Source organism: Phascolarctos cinereus, unplaced genomic scaffold (assembly GCF_003287225.1).
Source record: "Phascolarctos cinereus isolate Bilbo 61053 unplaced genomic scaffold, phaCin_HiC Scaffold_5;HRSCAF=322, whole genome shotgun sequence".
Classification (NCBI taxonomy): Eukaryota; Metazoa; Chordata; class Mammalia; order Diprotodontia; family Phascolarctidae; genus Phascolarctos; species Phascolarctos cinereus.
The window spans coordinates 394143557-394158222 of NW_027555958.1; the positions used below are offsets into that span (position 1 = coordinate 394143557).

General features: G+C 35.2%; 1 pseudogene; it reads left to right on the forward strand.

Moving 5' to 3' along the window:
- The first annotated feature begins 377 nt into the window (after positions 1 to 377).
- LOC110206735 (arfaptin-1 pseudogene) lies at positions 378 to 1478 on the forward strand (annotated as a pseudogene).
- The last annotated feature ends 13188 nt before the right edge of the window (positions 1479 to 14666 follow it).

Below are 14666 nucleotides of genomic sequence, written 5' to 3' on the forward strand. Positions count from 1 at the left end.
CTATTATTATTTTTGTTATTGATCTGAAGATTATAACATGATTCAAAGACAAAAGAGAGAAAGTTGGTGGATATCAAACCAGGGGAAGTTAAGTAGATATCCCTAATTACAACATGAACCTACTGAAATGAAAGACGGTGAGGAATGCAACCCAAAACTAGATAGAACAGGACATGAAATAATTATGATTAAAGTGAGATAAACAAATGAAAGGCGGGAATTTATTTGGTCATGGTAAAGAATGCGCATTCTAGGGACAGGGGGATCCTACCATAGGAGGCTCAGAAGGCTGTGCAGGTGTTTTGGGAACAGCCTCTGGGGCTCCCAACCACCCCACCCCCACCCCATCACCTCTGGGTTCAAGGTATGTTTTGTCTAACTCCAGTAATGATTCCACAACTCTTGGTGCTTATAATCCAGCTACAGAAAAGCAAGATTCTAAGGATTATACCATGGCTCAAGAATCTCCCCAAAATTCAGCAGCAGAAATTCCAGTGATCAGCAATGGAGAAGTGGAAGATTCACACCAGCATGGCTTTAGCAGGGCTTTGAAGTGTTCATTACCAGCTGGCCTCAATCTATCAGAAACCCAAATTACATTTCATGGCTTTGACAGCACCAAAAAGAGGGTCATTAAAACAGAACCATGTCAAGATGGCCAGAGAATACAGAAAAAAAAAAGTGGACCAGTTATTTTAGCAGATGAAACGAAAAATCCTGCAACAGAGAAATTAGAGCTTGTAAGATAATGGAGCCTAAATGCCTATAAGCATACTTGTCAAATTGTCTCTGAGAAACTGGGTAGTGGACCTCAACCTGGAAACTGAGATTAATATACTGAGAGAAAACAAGAGAAAATGTGAAAACATGTTGAAACTGGCTCAGATGCTGTCCTCCCAGAACTTCCAGATGATACTCAGAAGCAAGTTAGAGATGCATTTGCTGACCTGAGTTTGAAGTCCCTGGAACTCCATAAAGAATTTGGCTACAATGCAGATACCCAGAAACTGCTGGCCAGAAATGGAGAAACTCTTCTTGGAGCTATTATTATCATTATTTTTTCTGTTGTTGTTGCAAGTGTGAACACTTTGGTGAGCAAAACAATGGGAGATACATTAATGACAGTGAAACAATATGAAAGTGTCAGGATTGAATATAATACATACCTGACTGATTTAGAAGAATTGAATCTTGGGCCACATGATATAACCACTCTGGCAAACATTGAGCAGTTACAGCATCTGTTCCAAGCACATAAGGAAAAATATGATAGAATACACAATGATGTATCTATCAAATTGAAATTTCTAGAAGAAAATAAGGTTAAAGTACTGCACAATCAGCTAGTTCTTTTCCACAATGCCACTGCAGCTTATTTTGCTAGGAATCAGAAGCAGCTTGAACAGACACTCAAACAGTTCCACATCAAACTGAAAACTCCTGGAGCGGTTGCCGCATCCTGGCTTGAAGAACAATAATCAGACCGGGGGGGGGGGGGAAGGAAGACCCATCATCATCTGAGAACCCAATAAGAATTAAAAAGGGGAGGAAAAGAGGGAGAGGACCCTTATGTTGATTTTTGCACAAACAGTTTTAATTTTTCCCTTTCAACTTTTTTAACAGTTAAAATGTTCAAATTGATGGAAAGGTGGGTGACTTTAATGTAAACCTAATTTGTATAAGCCAACATTAGCTTTTCCTTTGAAGAACCTTTGTATTGTGAGAGTTGCTGGCTATTTCTATAATTTGAAAACATCTAAAATAGCTTTGCATGGACAAGAGACAAATTTGTGGTTTCTGGTCCTCAAGATATGGCCCAGTTATGACTTTTCCAAAGGGAGGTTTACATGATTTGTATCAACATCTACTATTTTATATATTAATGTATTAAATATCTTTAAAAGATTATTTTACATATGTTATTTTAAAGAAGATCAATGCTATTTTACAGAGTAAACTTATAGGGCATTTGTACAGCATCCAAACAGAGGAAGTAGCTATAATAGATGGTTGATTAACATAAAAGATTGAAACATATCCCTTCTTTAAGAATGGAGTACCACTAGCAGCTTTTTTTTTTTGGTGAGGCATTTGGGGTTAAGTGACTTGCCCAGGGTCACTCAGCTAGTAAGTGTTATGTGTCTGAGGCCAGATTTGAACTCAGGTTCCCCTGACTCCAGGGCCAGTGCTCTATCTGTTGTACCACCTAGCTGCCCCAAGCAGTTTGCTTTTAAAATTGTGAATGAATAAGAATCATACTGTCTTTTCCATGAAGGTTCCAAGATCACATTTGGTACTATATAAAGACTTTGATTACCTGGTTCTTATTTGTGATTTCATTTTTTACTAAAAAGTGAAACCTGCTTGTTTGAAGAGACCACCCACTTGCCATTTGGTTGATCTTGGGCATTCTGACAGGTAAACTTGGAATACAAATTCTTGGTCTTTTCTAGTTTAAAAATCTGTGATAGAAAACTTTTTAGGCAGTGTTGCCCTTTTAATAAAGCAGATTACTAGACAGATTTCACTGTAATAACGCCATTCTACCTTTAAATCACAGAGTAGTTCCTACTTAGATATAATAATTCATTTTGAACCAGTGCACATAATCCACAGGGTAGTCCCTTTCAGATAATGTTTGCTGTGTCTGTCTTTAGCAGAAAGGGCCACTGTAAAAAGGTTGGATTTCTTTGTACTCATTAAACCAAGTTTAAAGTTTATGGAAAAATAGCTTTTTAAGATATGATTCCTTTTGATGAATATTAAGTGGAATGGTGGGGGGTTTTTTTGTTTTTGATGGGGGGGAGGGTGCAGTTTGGATAGTAGGAGAAAGGAAGGAGACAGGAAAGCCAATAATCTCTTAGTTGCTGGTCAGTGTTGACTTCTTGTGAGTGATCTGTCTTGTTTTCCTTCATCAGTATAAATTCTCTATTAATTTTTTATCATAGACATTATAAATTAATATGGTTTTGAGAGGTGTCTTTTTCAGATGTCCATTTGTTTTGTGTTGAAATGAAGTGTTCAAAAATTGCTATTATTTACAACTATGTTGACTATATGATTTGCTATACATGTGCAAATGCCTTTCAGCTGAAAGACATTTTGAGTTATTATGCCAGTTTTCAATGACTAACACAATGTAACATAAATGTGAACCACAACCCTATTTTAAATCATTCCTTCCTATATATTTGCATTCTGATAGAGCCTTAGTTTATTCTTCTGGCACAATTTTTTCTTGTGATAATAGTTCATTTACATTCCCCAGAATGTGCCTCCATTGTGAATTTTGTATTTTTATTAAAAATGTTTACTACCAAAAAAAAGTTTGTTTCATGACTTGTATCATGATATACACCTTCTTTGATTAGAGATCTGGGTTATGCTAGCTGTGCCTGCATTAATTTTGCATCTTATAGTCAATATTCCACTGGCACATAGGTCCCAACAACAAATATGATGATCATCAACACCATCATCACCATCATCATCATCATCATCATCATCATCATCATCATCGTTAGCATCATTATCATCATCATCAACAACAACAACCTGCAAAAGATTTCTTTCCTTTTATTTAACTAAGGAACTAAGGAAGGCAATGACCGTTATCCCCACTTCATAGAAAACTAAAATTGCAAGAGTAAGCAGGTTGAGCCTAGCTCTTAGAACTGCATACTTCACATACTTCAGCTTTTCCCTGGAAAACTTGAATGTTCTTCTATCATTTTAAAGTAAATAAAGAAAGATATCACTCCATTCCTGTTCTTTGCCCATTATAATTATGGAATGAGCTAGCAACTGAGTTTTTAATATATTAATTAAAACTAAAATATATATCAGATGAGAGAAAATAGTCTTTGGGGATGCATGTTTATTAAGTTTAGCACTTATGAGCCAGTTTATGAAAGGAGGCTCGATAATAAGTTAAAAAAAATGAATAGCATAATTCTTTTTTCACAAAATTATACAATTTCTGAACTAATAGGGATGTCAGTGTACATCTACCAGGAACTATACCTGGAAAAGAAATGGTCATAAAACCTTTATTTGAAGACATCAAATGAATGGGGAAACCAGTGCCTGCCTTATGATGAATGCTTAATTAATGCTTTACCTAAAGTAATATAATCCAGGGGCAACTAGGTGGTGCAGTGGGTAGAGCACCAGCCCTGAAGTCAGGAGAACCTGAGTTCAAATCCAACTTCAGACCAAACACTTGACACTTACGAGCTGTGTGACCCTGTGCAAGTCACTTAACCTCAATTGCCTAAAAGCCAAAAAAACAAATAAATAAAAATAAAGTAATGTGATCCACTACCACTCAAGGAAACTCATTCCACTTTTTCATAGCTTTAATTGTTAGAATAATTATGATTGTTTTTAGTAGCTCTTTGTGTCATTGGTCTTAAGGACAGAAAAACACAGAAAATATTTTCCCACTTACATTATTTTTTTTAAATTTATTTTATTTCAATTATATGTAAAAACATTTTAAACTTTCTTTTTTTTAAATTTTGAGTTCCAAATTCTCTCCCTTCCTTTCTCCTCTCCCCCCTCTTTTGGAATGCAAGCAGTTTGATATAGATTACACATGTGCAGTCATATAAAACATATTTCCATATTAGCCATGTCATTTTTTTTCCTAGACAAACTTGGAATATATTGGTGAGGCAAGTGTCACATCTTATTTACCCTTGCATCTTTTCCAGAAACTAGGAAGGTATTGTGTGTATTTTAATTGCCTAATAAACTGTTAAATGGGAGTTGTCTGAAGAGGCCAGTGTCTATGTGAAAAGAATTTCTCAGCTAACTTAGATTCTAAAGATGTGTACAGAAATTGGGGAGGGAACATAATGAAGGATGACTACTCAAACATGGCACAATATTGTAAGAATAATGTCACCAGGTAAGAAAGAGCTGAAGAAGTGAAGAAAACAAAGCTAAAAAAAATAATTTTTAAAGCAATAATGGCAAAGAGAACTGAAGAAGAGACAGTTCTAAGAAGGATAAAATGATTGTAATTGACAAAAGAGGGAAGAGAAAATCTGCTCAATTTCTATTTTAATTCTATATTCTCTGCTAAGGAGAAACAAAGGACTGAAAAGGGCCTGGAAAAGTCATGGCAAATATAGATAATATGAAAGATAAATAAGATAATAAATACCCAAGATAAATGAGGAGATCAGGTAACCATCATTGATGGACTCAAGTCACTGGGAGCAGATGAAACAGACCCTTGGGAGTGTTTCTGAGAAAAATTGACAGATGTGATTACTGAACCATTAATAGAGATATTTGAGAGACTGTGAAGAATGGGAGAAGATCAAAGAAGGGAAAATACCCTGATTTTCAGAAGAGGGAGAATAATAAAATTTGCAAATTATAAACCCGTCCATTTTACTTTGATTCCTTGACTTATTGTAGAATGTTTTATTAAAAAGACAGTGAACACACTAAAAGGGAGAAAATGATCACAAAAATTTAGTATGTAACCTAATAAATAATAGTTCACTAACCACATCTCTCTCTCTCTCTTTTTTTATGTTTATCCAATCGGCAGATCAAAGGAATATTGTAGAAATATGTTGTCTCACTTTTAAGTCAAGGATTTTATAAGCTTTTTCATTCTATTTTTATGGAAAATATAAACAGTTGTGGGCTAAATGACAGAATGATTAGATGGATTTGGTATAGATTGAATGGATGGACTTAAAAAGTAGGTGTTGAGGCATCTAGGTATAGGTGGCACCAGCCCTGAAGTCAGGAGGACCTGAGTTCAAATATGTCCTCAGAGCAAACACTTGACACTTACTAGCTGTGTGACCCTGGGCAAGTCACTTAACCCCAATTGCCAAAAAGAAAAAGAAAAAAAAGTAGGTGTTAATGGTTAATGGTTTCATGTCAACTTAGTAGGAGGGATCCAGTACTTAGGGATCTATCCTTGTTCCTGTGCTGTTAATATTTTATCAATGACTCCGATAAAGGTGGAGATTAATGAAGGGATGAAGAAATGGATACATAAATGAATGAGTGAGAAAAATAGTCTATTAAGTGCTTACTATGTGCAAAGCCCTGTGCTAAGTGCTGAGGATAAAAATAGAAAAGAAGCTCATATTCTAATAGAAGGTTTCAGTTGAATATATAATGCAAAGTTCCCATGGTTCCTCAGGTATAGTGGCAAAGCAGATATTAATGTTTTTTCTTCTTTAATGCCATATTCCATAATAAATTTTATCAGTTTCTGATATTGAAATATTTTGATATTTGACCAACATTTCATATGAAATATTCTAATATTAGACCAACAATCATGAGGATGCTAATGACAAGAACTCTCTTTTCAGAATTTGCATGAGCAGTTTCCAGACTGTATCTCCACTGGTGGTGCTTTTCAAGATTATGACTGAGAGCACTGGACTGAAAGTATTGTTATTCCCAAGATTCTTGGGTTCAGGGTCCTGTTATCTGTCTCAATTAGGATCTGAGGAGAGATGATGATCAAGGTTATGGTTTAACTTAACCTGGCACAATCTATCTCCTGCCTCTCCCCCAGGGCATTTTGGTGCCCTGAGCTAAACCAGCTACCTTGCTCAGTTGGTATCAGTTGGTTGGCAGTTAATGGGGAAAGCTGGCCCCTTCTCCAAAGGTACTGTTTCTCTGTATGATGAGTATGAGTGCTGGGTTGGCAGCAAGGCCAGCTGTTTTTGGTGAGGATGAGGAAAGACATAATATACTGTAAGATTTGAAAATGACATAAATATTAGGGAAATGGGATAGCTGAGAGGCTGGATAGTAGATTCAGGACAATCTAGAATGGGTGAGGAACCTATGGCCTCAAGACCCATGTGGGCTTCTAGGTCCTCAACTGCAGCCCTTTGACTGAATGCAAACTTCACAGAACAAATCCTTTTATCTTTTATTTATTTGTTTGTTTATTTATTTAGGCTAGGCAATGAGGTTAAGTGACTTGCCCAGGGTCACGCAGCTAGTGTGATGTGTCTGAGGCCAGATTTGAACTCAGGTCCTCCTGAATCCAGAGCCGGTGCTCTATCCTCTGTGCCACCTAGCTACCCCAACAAATCCTTTTATTAAGAGGCCTTGAGGCTGAAGTTTCCCCACCCCTGGGCTAAATTAAATAAGATAAAATATGAGTATAAATGTGAAAATTTATACTTGGTTTCAAGAAATCAACTACTCACAAAATAGCCATGCCCTACAAAATGAATCTCATGAAGTGGTTCATTATTCAAATCTATAATATTTCAAGTTATAATTACTTATATAAAATATGAGAATTAGTTATAACTGAATACAAATGCATAATTAATATGTTTGGAAATCTTTTATTTTTATTAATGTAACATAACAGTAAAGTATAAGAACATGTATTTCTGATGCAAGTTTTTTACAAACCTATAAAGTACCCATAGAAAGCACAATTTAAAATAAATTAAAATTTAAAAACATACTGAATTCTGTACCTAAAAATACACCTAAACTGATCATATAACGAAAATGATACTATTATCATTTAAGAGATTTCAGCAGCATAGACTGAACTGTCTTCTCTTTCCTGAAATTCTCACAGTGGTAGATGTAGAGAGCTTTAGCCACATCTCAGGAAATTGACATGCTGACATTCTCACACAAGGAACCAAGTATAGCTGAATGATCTGGAACATTACCTAAATTCAGAAATGCTTTAAATGCAATGTTGTTGTCCCTTCAATATTTTTCAATAACTGAAGCAAAATAATTTGAAAACCAGCCTTTGAAAACAGCTTAGTCTCTCATGTTTTCTTATTAGCCACCAAAAAAATGGAAGTGATGAATGGTTGTAGCCTCTCAGAGCAAGTGTATTTCAAAACTGATAAACAATCATTGTTTTTAATTTAAAGTTCCATCTATATTACTTCACAATAAAAGTATCTGGCAATTCTTAAACACTTTAAATCCAAGCTGAGTTTTTTTTCCCTTTCTTAGAAATGTAAGTTCTAGATGGCATTCTTTCCCAAAATAAGCCTCTTTCATCCACATTAAATAACTATTGATCATCACATCTATCTTTTTCAATTATTTTCTTCAGAATGTCAGGCTATTTAACTACCAGGTCTGGCTACCTTTCTAGTAATTTTAACATCATGCAATTGAATTCAATTTTTAAAGTGATCAAACCAACCAATGCTTGTAGTAAAAGTTTCTTCACTATCCACTTCATTTCCATTTTCTTTTACTGCCTTTCATAAACTTGAAGCTTTTGTATGAATGGTCCATATGGTAACAGGAATACATTTTTTTAATGCAATCTTTAATCCATGCAGCTAAATCATTCCATTTCTATCATTGTAACATTTCTATTCCTTGTTGTTGTTTTTAAACCACAAAAAAGATGATGCAGCTTTGCCTTTTTGTTTTATTTTACCCAAGTGTTTTACATTCTGTACTAAAAACTGTCATTCTAAGATCTTGTCCTATTTTAGAGTTCTTATGAGCATATTCATGAAGTTCAACTACATCAAATTTTTGTTCTATTGTGATGACAAGCCTCGTCCTTTTTGTGCTGGTTGTGTTTCCATCTAATATATCCTTCCTTTTGGCTGTTATATTAAGGATTTTTACTTTAAAAAAATAACACAACTGTTGGTAATGTGGTAAACAACAGCCAATCTCATCCATACTCTATGATAAATAATTGTAGATTGATAGCATAGATATAGTAGTAGACTAAAATTCTTAAGTAGCTCACATGTCATATTAACTGAATTTTGGCTCCAATTAAATGTGCCCTGACATCTTTTTATAATTTGCAATAAATTGAATTTTGCATCATTCAAATTTGCATTAATTACAACCTAGTTGTACAAGATAGGGGAACCATGGTTAGAAAGCAGTTCATGTGAAAAAAAAGTGTGACTTTTATTGGTTTAAAAATTCACTATGACAGTCAAAAAGCTAATGCAAACTTGGGCTGCTTTTAGAGAGGCAAATCTTTTAAGCTGATACATTCACGTTACTCTGCCCAAGTTAGATCATGTCTGGGATACTGTGCTTAATTGTAAGTACTATATTTTAGGCAGGTCATTGAAAAAATTGGCAATTTTTAAAGGAGAGTACAGAGTTGTAAAAGGCCTGCCTTATGAGCATCAATTGAAGGAACTGGGGAAGTTTTGCCTGAAGAGAAGAATTAAGGGGAATATGATAGCTGCTTTCAAATATTTGAAAGGTTAGCTGGTGAAAGAAAAAATGGAGTTATTCTATTTGAATCCAAGTACAGACAAGGTATAATGTGTGGAAGTTGCATAGAGGCAAATTTAGGTTTGATGTAAAGAAAACTTTATTTAAGAATTTTAATTATCTCAAAGTTTCTATAAGTACTTACCCAAGTTTTCTAACCACTGTAATGCTTCAGAATCGTTCTGTTATAAAAATCAAACTCCTTCTTTCTTATGCTTTTACATGTTAGTAATGACTTCATCTTAACTGAAATGCTGATCTTAGCTTCCATTATATTTAATATAACCAAGAGGTGCTCCAAGAGGGCGGATCTCCAGCTTAGTTGGCTTAGCATTTTTCAGCACAGCTTTCTTCCTATTTGACTGTGGGGAGAAGACCAGATTAGTTTAAGAGATAATTGCATGGAAATTTAGCAAAACAGCTCTCCTAGATGTGCTTCAAATACTAGGAAATATTCTGAGCATTAAAAAGCAAAGAACCTTTTACAAGACATTTAATTTAATAGCTCTTCTGTATGTAACAATTTCCCAAGTAATAATCGGAATACTGATTTTATTTTTTTCTGAGGTGATTTTATTTCAGGTAATTGATCCAGAAGTTTTCCCTCCACCACCATCACCACCATCACGACCACCACCACCATCACTATCACCACCAAAAATAATAATAATTCAATTTTATATTGCATATACACATACATATATGCATGCTCATACATACGTACATATACATGTGAATATCCAACAGCAGATTGGTTGGAGAAATGCCGTATTTCCAGAAAGTGGCAAGCCCATCACAAAAGATTTTAATATATACATATGACTGTAACAAAATCTAAGTAAAGTCCATTTAAATGAAATTTCTTTCTACATATGAAAAAAAATTGTTCTTGGTACTTAACCAAAATATTTATTAATATATTTTATTTTTGTAGTAATGTCCAGATATATGTACATAATTTGATACATTTGCACCAGTCTCCTCATTGAATGATTTTTCTTTCAAAATGAATACTCCTTGATTGTGAGAGGGGTGGAATTGCTGACAGTATGCAGGAGGAGAAATGTTCTTCTGACTTACACCTTCAAGAGAGGACACAGACTTTCTCTGTTCTTTATCTGAGAAAGTTCATTAATTGACTCTTTGATCTCTCAGTATACTGGCAGCAGCAGCTACCATTTTCACACTTCTTGGTAATTGTTGTTATTGGTTGACCAAGCTCGATGACTTCTGCAATTGCTGTGCCTGATCTTCTTGGGACTTCCTTGTGGCAGTTCCTCTTAGATGTAGACTAGTCTTGCTTGTTTTCCTTCAGGGAGGGTAAGATGAGAGTCATGCTAGTCAGCAAGGAGCTTATACATCACACTTACATGGAGCCCTGGATAAAAGACAGATAGAAAAATTATGTATTATGCACTTGCTATGTTCCAGGAACTATTCTAACTGCTGGAGATATAAATAAATGCAAAAAAACCCACATTTTTTTCCTTCTTCAAGATCTAACATTCTAATGGGGGAAGACTACACATAATAAAGAGTTGGAAAGTAAGTGGTGGGTAGCAAAGGTTCCCAGGTGGGGACAAGTATGATGAGAAAGTGGGGATGTATAAAGTCATGAGTGGAGCCACCATGAACATGACCTGAAAACTTCATAAAACTGGGATATGGACCTGGGGCAACCATAGTGGTGGCATCTCAAGGGTGATAAGGGAGGAGATGGAAAAGGCCAGAGAGCCTTGAGTAAAACCAGGAGAGGAGATATAAGGTTAATGTTGTTGCTATAAGAGGATGATGAGGAAGACAGGGATATAAAGGTGTAGGCAGGGAATGACTTCCTCACTGCGCACATACTTACCTGTCTGGGCAGAGGCATGCACTTCTGACCCTGCAGTGAAGCCTCCACTAGGCCAGTCAAGGGTTGCCAAGTAGCAGAGGTAGGCAGTGACTACGAGACAATTCCATAGCTGTGAGCACTGGTTCAGGAGTCAGGAGGACCTGAGTTCAGATTCAAACCAGACACTTGACACTTACTAGCTGTATGACCCTAGGCAAATCACTTAACCCCAAATGCCTCGGGGGGGGGGGGGTTAATTCAATTCTCTGAAAAACTCTCCCACTCTGCTTATTTTTGGTTGACTTTATCAAAATTATTTTAAGTGTATTTATATCACTTATACATCACTTAACAGTTTCCAATAAATATTCTTCTTTCTCTCCCCTCCCAGAAAATTATAATTTATAATGAAGGATAAATATATTTAAGAAAACAGTTAAGCAAGACTTGATTTGTTGATTGCTTGCTTATTGTCCTTTGTGCTCAAAGAGAAGGAAAATGACATCACTATGTGAGGGTCAAGGTACAGTGTGCCTGATTATGACCGATCAGACCAATATGAGCTCAGAGGTCTCTACCACAGGTTCAGCACAAATATTCTTCATGAACATTTAGAGGACAGATGTTTCTAAATTTGCACATCTCACATTTCTTTTGAGTTACTGTAATTATGATTTGCTGTAACCAATGTATCAAGTCCAACTTAAGGAAGTGTTACACACTTCAATATCCTTATAGCTCCTATACACGTGTTTAGTTATACAAAAAGAATATATTAAATGCATATGTTCTCTCCCAAAAATGTCTGTGCAATTTTAAGCTTGAATAACTTTCTTGTTAAAGTTAAATATAACTCCACTATCTGCTAGACATTGCTGTAGTTGATTTTTAAACAGTAAAAACTTTCCTCAGTGGCTGCTCAGTGACTGAAAGGATTTCATTTGTAATACTGGACTTAAGGTCTTTCAAAGAAACAGGTTTTGATGTACATGTGACAGTTTTGAAATGACATGACAAGAAAGTCTAATGGTGATAGACAGAAAACAAGGTGACTAAATAAAAGAATTTCCCTCAACTGATCTACCAGTCTGAGGAAGTGATATAAAAGAACTACAACACACAATGCACAATAATGACAGGGTGCCCTGAACTGTTAAAATTCAAAGTAAAAAATATTTTATTCAAAACTTACAAAGCTAATTAAGAGTAAAAGAATTTGTAATTAACTTTGATTTTTTTTTAATTTTGTAGGACTTATACTTCTAAAGTTATTAAGGCTTAAAACTGCACTAAAACTTTTGGGATACTCTGTGTCCCATTACATACATACATACATACATACCTGTCTCTGCCTAGGTCTACACATAATATACATATAACAACATACAAATATTCCACATTTATATATTTATGGCTATATTTCCATCTATATATTTAGAAGTAGTGATATAGATACATGCATGTATATTATTTATATCCATATGTGAATATATGTTTATGTGCATCTATCCTTATCTCTCTCTTCTATCATTATCTCTGCCTCTAACATTTTGATCTCAGTATAGCATATATAACTATTCTCTATTCCATAGCAGCTTGATATAGTTTACTGATCTCTGGGTTTGGAGTCACAAAGAACTGAGTTCAAGCCCAGTGTAGTTATTTATTAACTGTGTGACAAATCAATAACCATCTCTCAGCTCCAGTTTCTTCATCTTTAAAATTGCAATAATAACAGCATCTATCTTACATTATTGTAAGGATCAAATGAAGTAGCATATATAAAGTGCTTTCAAAACTTAAAGCTTTAAAGAGTTTTATAAACGTTAACCATTTCATGTGTATATGTATAAGTGGATATGTATAGATAGATGGGTGAATGTATATGTGCATACATTCATGCATGTATAAATGTATATATACATGTACACACAAACATATGCATGTATCTTTTACATTCTCTCTCTGTCTCTATATGCCTCTATGTCTCTGTGTCTGTGTCTCTATCTCCCTGTCTCTCTCTCTCTCTCTTTCTCTGTGTCTCTTTCTCTTTCTTCTGGGTATATATAAATACCTTGAAGAGACCCTTGAACTTCAGCCTTAATAGGAATAGCCAAGTAGGCTTAAATGCCTTTGGAAAATTGTGAAAGAATGGAAGAAAGAAATATGAAGGAGAAAAAGAAAGTCTGTAAGGATATAATCAAAAAGCTTATGACCCATTGATACATTACTTGGTGGTGCAGGAACTGGTTTGGGTATAGTTAATTCTATAGACCTTGAGACCTTGGCTAGCAGACTGCGCAGTGCTGGACAAGATGTTACTCAAGCTTTGACTGTGAATGCCCAATGGTTACCCACAACGATCCTGCCACACCAAAATACATTACAATATCAAGGCCAATTTTTACAAGTCTTTAATAATAGCATCCTCGTTAATTTACACCTTATGAAAAACATTGGTGTTTTATTTAATTGGACTAAATGTTCCTTGCAAAACTTATATACCCTCATACAGAAGGAAAATGCCCAAAGATTACTACAGGAAGGTAACTCTCACATATGGAACGATATACTTGACTTGTCAGATGTATGGAAAAAGCAAAAACCTGAGAATGCTAGATGCACTCCACTTTGGTGCGCTGGAACTATTAACTCTACCAAGTTAAAACTTGGACTGTTATGTGTCAATTTCATGTAATACCTTTTGTCTTACATAAATACTTTGCTTTACCTCTTATATCTATGGAAACTATATAGATTGGTATAATGTAACTCATACTCTGTCTGATTGTGTTGTAACTAATGGAGGGATTGTTTGTGGGATGATGACTCGGCAGATGGAACCCTGCCTTCTCTCACATTCATCCAATTTGTGTGATCTAACTTTATACCCAGTGAGTAACTTTTCTATGATATATGAAGTATCTACTCAATATGTTTGTATAGCCTCTAATAATCACTCTGACCTTCTATCTGTAGATATTACTACTGTTCCATTTTCTGGTTGCTTATCCAATGTATCTTTCCTACGCTGGCAAGGAAATGATTTTTACTTTCCACCAGACACTAACCTAGTTAAAAATTTTGCTTGGGTACCCCAATCTTTGCCTCTACCTCATGTGTCTCTATCTCTATATCCCCTTATGAACATCTTGAATCAGTCGACTGAAATCAAAAAGTTATTAGAGTCCAACCAACGCGCGTTAAATGAACATCGAATACAGACTCTTATAGCCGCAGGAAGACTAGTCGAAGCTTCTCATTTAGTGATCTCAGATACTAATCATCATTGGTATGATTTTCTTTTTAAATCTCCTACTGCTACTATGTATTTTAATTCCTTAGCTACCCCCATACTACTACTTGCTTTGTTCTTTTTATGTCTTTGTATATGCAATTGTTATATGTATACCAAAATACGCACTATATACACTCATGTCACACCTTTGCCCCTCACCTATTATTCTCATGATCTTAAGGCCAAGTGAAATGGAAATTGGAAATTCCCCTTTAAATTAATAAGATCACTCAAATAAATAGGTTCAGTTCAAATCTCGGTCATGACCGTTCCATATCTCCTGAGTGTTCTTGG